General features: G+C 39.5%; 1 pseudogene; it reads left to right on the top strand.

Moving 5' to 3' along the window:
- Window positions 1–217: 217 nt before the first annotated feature.
- The window catches only part of LOC101657249, a 20,986-nt pseudogene continuing 16,465 nt past the window's right edge, over window positions 218–4,738 (top strand).

The raw sequence follows: 4,738 nt of genomic DNA, 5'->3' as shown, positions 1-4,738 counted from the left end.
TATAAATTATCAAGGGGACATGGGGGAGAGAGGGTGGGACAGGGAGGGGGAAATGAGGAGCTGATGCCAGGGGTTCAAGTAGAAAGAAAATGTTTTGAAAAAGATGATGAAAACATATGTACAGATGTGTTTGACACAATGGATATATGTGTGGATTGTGATAAGAGTTGTTACAATCCCCAATAAAATAAAATTTTAAAAAGTGAAGAATGGGGACATGAATAAATGTGTGAACATTCAGGTTTATCACAGCACTAGTAACAATAGCAAAAGGATGGAGACAACTGAAATGTCCATTAATGGAAAAGTAGATAAACCAAGTATGGTACATCCATACAATGAAATAGTATGCAAGTTAAAGGATAATGATGAATCTGCCAAGAACCTCATGGCATGGATGAACCTGGAGTACACTATGCTGAGTGAAAAATGACAAACACAGAAGGATACATAGTGTATGAGACTGCTATTATACTAAGTCAATTAACTTTTTTCACATGAAAAGCAATATTATTTGATGGTTACCAGAAGTAGAGCATAGCATCTATTGTAAGGATGGCCCAGGACCAGGTAGTGTTTTGTTCTGATGGATAAAGGGTTGTTATAAGTCAGAACCAACTCAATGGCACCTAACAACAACAACAACAGGGGTATGAGGACAGGGAGAGTAAATCACTAACTAGAGACTAGATACATATTAATTTGGGTGAAGGGGAAGACAAAAAAATAATTTTTTTACATGAGAGATGTTCTTGGGTTACATTTGACTTTATCAGGGGTATAAAGGGTAATGAATGCCAAAAGCCGGCATCAGACTCAACATAGGATTGGTTGACTTGTCAAAATTGACAGGGTTGAAAAATCAGGAGCAACTTCTGGAGAAACTAGGTATAGCATTTTGTCAACATTTTCTCTTTTACTCATACAAGCCGATATACTTTGTGTTTGAAAGTGAAATGTGGGCGAATTAACAACCAGGATAAACAAGAATAAGTCAGGGTTGTCTAAAGAAACTCAGGACTGATAGTCAACCTGTCAAACTCAGAAGAGCTCTCTGAAACAGTTATTCTACAGTGTTATCTAGCACTCAGGATTCGGAAGGCATAGCTTGACAGGTGGTCTTTAAAAGTCTTCGAAAATCCTCTAATTGCAGTGAAGGTTAAGCAAAATTGTTCCACCTGAATCATCAGGTTGGAAGACAACTAGCTGGAATCATATACCATGTGTCTTTATTCACATGCCAATGTGGGGGCGAAATCTAGTCAGGATGAGTTCTGGTATTGTGATTAAGCCTAAGAGACTGCTGCTTTGAGAAAATGTAAGCCTTAATATGAGAATGTACTTGGGGTGAATTGCCCAATACAATCTGGGTATTGTGACTAAAACAAAGCAAAAACCAATAAACTCACTGCCATCGACTCAATGCCGATTCATAAGAGAGCCTATAGGACAGAGTAGAGCTGCACCTGCCAGGTTTCAGAGACTATAATATTTTTATGGGAGTAGAAAGTCCTGTCTTTCACCTTCTGAGTGACTGGTGGTTTCAAACTGCTGATCTTGTGGGGCTAGCAACGTATGAGGTAAGGTTAGACCTCCAGGGCTCCTAGAGAGAGAAGAAAAATTAATACGGGATTTCTGGGCAGAAATTCAGAGGTGATCCTTGGGCAATAGCTGCTAATTCAAATTGACACACAACTTAGATTTGTCTATACCATTTGTTGTGTGTCCTATGTGTTGGAAATTCCAACCTTTATGAAATTAATGAGGAAGGATTATTGGCAATTATGTTAATGAGTCAGGATGCAATCGACTGGATCAAGTTGCATCTAGAAGTCATTCTCTTTTAAGACGCCAAGAGGGACCAATTACCAGGAAAGAATACTCTAGAGTGCAGCCTGTCCTTTGGATCCAGAGTCCCTGCACTGAGAAGCTCCTAGATACAGGGGAAGTCCTAAGTACATGGAGATCTCCATGGAATGCCAAGCCCACAGATGTTAAAAAGAGATAAGGGCCAGCCCAGAGCTGACAAAGATATAGAACCATCCTCTAGAGCAGGTGCCTTGAATTCAGACTTCTATGCTCCTAACCTATGAGACAATATATATCTGTTTGCTAAAAACCACTATGGTAGTTACTTAAATTTGTGTCAACTTGAAGCTTAGGGGTGGAGTCTCACCTGTCAATCAGGTCACAGTCTGATGGTGCCTTTTTGTGGGCATGACCTCCTCATAAGGATGTTCCTGGGAACCTCGCCTTCTGTCTCTGCTGGCAAGCCACTTGGAGACCTGAGTCAGTCCTGTGATGCTTCCACCACCATTTGATCCACAAGACTTTTCACTTGCTAGCCTGTGATCTTTGTGAATTTTGCATCATTGCATGTGGCTGCATGAGTCTGAAGAGGGATTTGCGAACTAGTATCAGACATATGAACTAGTATCAGACTTACGGACTTGATCTGGATTGGGCTGGTATGCTTCTTCATATAAAGCCATTTCTTACTCAAGTCAACCCAGTCTAACACAGCTACATATTTGGGGAATCCCTGGTCTATATATAGCTGCACTAGACAATGACATCATCATCTCAAGCCCTTCTCCTAACAAAACTAGGACACAGGTAGCATTAGCCCCATTTTGTCAGTGAAGCAAATGACAAGGAGAGAGAGAAAACATTGTGTTCAAGTTCACACAGCTAGTGGTGCATCAGAAATTGAGTCCAATCCTCTTTGACTCCCAACTTTGTGTTATTTCCACTGAACACCAGGGTGTCTTTAGCATAGAGATTTACCAATAATTTCTATAGTATAGATTAGATTCTGCATATGGCCCCACATGACACCTAGTATGCAGCTGCATACAGACTGGTTTAAATGTTCTCCGACAAAGATCACAATGAAAACAGGCACTGGTATCCCATGGTCTAGTGTTTTAGGTTGTGCTCCTCAGTGAATTCAGATCACTGGAGAATCTTGTTCAAATGGAAATTCTGATACAAACAGGCTGGGGAGAGGAATGGGTATCTATATTTGTTAGCAAGCTCCCAGGTGATGCTGATACCGGGTCTATGGGCTACTCTTCAAGTACTAAAATTAAAGATTATGCGTTGAGCAGGTTAGTTTTGAACTCAAGAAAATGTAATTCTGCCAGTGACAGGAAACATCATGTATGAGGCTGTTTTGCTACTAGCACTACCCCTTGGTCTCATTAGAACTAGTTTTGCTCTTTGGTATTATTAGAACAAGCATCTAGCGTAGCTAAGAAAAAAGTAAAATCTGTCTCAACTTGGTCAGCTCTCATTCTTGGATCACATCATTTCGAGATGGAGACAGGCTGCCCACAGTGGTGAATATACTGCTCCTCAACAGATGGACGCTACCTTTCTTAGTTTCCTTTAGGTATATATCTTCACATTTTCTCTCTTACACTGGCCAGTTTCAGTCCTTAGGTGAATGACAGGGGCGGCCGCCACGTTCTCTGAATAGCAACATTCAAGCGAAAAAGTAATGAAGACCATCTATCTACCTATTTGCCTTTGCAGAAAATGTACACACTGGGAATATAGCAGTTACCAAAGACATATTGGCATTAGATCTGTTTCACTAAAAGGATGGTTGGATAATGTCCTGTGTAACTCTCAAATACCTTACAGTATCAGTGGGACTTTCTCACTTACTGTGTTAATATTAAATACAAATGACTACTGAAAGGATCGGAACAATAGTCAAGAGTGTGTATTGACCTTGGATTTATTTATGAGTGTTTGGGGACTTGTTACCAGAAATTCATTTTGCAAGGCGTCCTTGCACAGAATGCCTTCAGTCTCTTTGCTAATATTAAACCTACTTAAACAATTTACTTCTTGAAGGACAATCTCAGGACAACAACCAAGGAAAGCCTATGAAGCTCAAATAAGAAGTAAAAAGTAGTGACATTCTGAAGGATTGTAGAAGAACTGTAGGATTTTCAGAAGTGAGAATCATCTCAAGAAAAAAAGAGACTGAACAGATACATGTGAAGGAGATTCAAAAAGTTCATGGAGAAACGAAATGAAAAGATAATGGAATTTTCCCATGAACTTCTTGAAGTCCCCATCATACTCTTATGCAGTATAATACTCATGAAAATACTGTATCTACTTCTTTGGGATGATAGAAAGATCAATATCCCCAGCTTTTCATCTCAGGGTAATCAGGACAATGGGCTCAAATGTAACAATTGTTGTACATAGAGTTGTATATGAGTCAGAGCCCACTGGACGGCACCTAACATCAAGGCCATGACACAACTTCACACGATATCTTCTGTCTCACTTGTGTCTTCTCTAACACGAATTACTTCAGTACTATGAACAGATTTTGAAAAGGTCTCCAGTCCTCTGGAAGTCTTTCCTGTGGTGGCCTGGACGAACAGGATGAGAAATTGCTTTTTTATTGTTAACCTCTTGGGTACAAAGGACATGTAAAGAAGCTGTTGGATATCCAGAAACCCTGCTACAAAGCCTTTCCAATTGTTCCAATACATGTCAAAGACACGTTCACTAAAAAAAAAAAAATCAAACATAGCCCCTTACTCTACTGGAATCTTATATATTTATTCCTTGATAACATGAACCTATATGTTTCACTTGCAGGAGTAGCTGTGTTAGTTTCTCAGAGGCTTTTAAAAAATCCATAATGTAAAAATTGACCCTAGAGATCACAGGGAAATTCTATTGCTTTGAAATTTCTTTTTTTTTTTTT

The sequence above is a fragment of the Echinops telfairi genome, unplaced genomic scaffold, assembly GCF_000313985.2.
Source record: "Echinops telfairi isolate 266 unplaced genomic scaffold, ASM31398v2 ScPeMD7_20;HRSCAF=75, whole genome shotgun sequence".
Taxonomy (NCBI): domain Eukaryota; kingdom Metazoa; phylum Chordata; class Mammalia; order Afrosoricida; family Tenrecidae; genus Echinops; species Echinops telfairi.
This window is presented reverse-complemented; position numbering and strand designations above follow the sequence as displayed.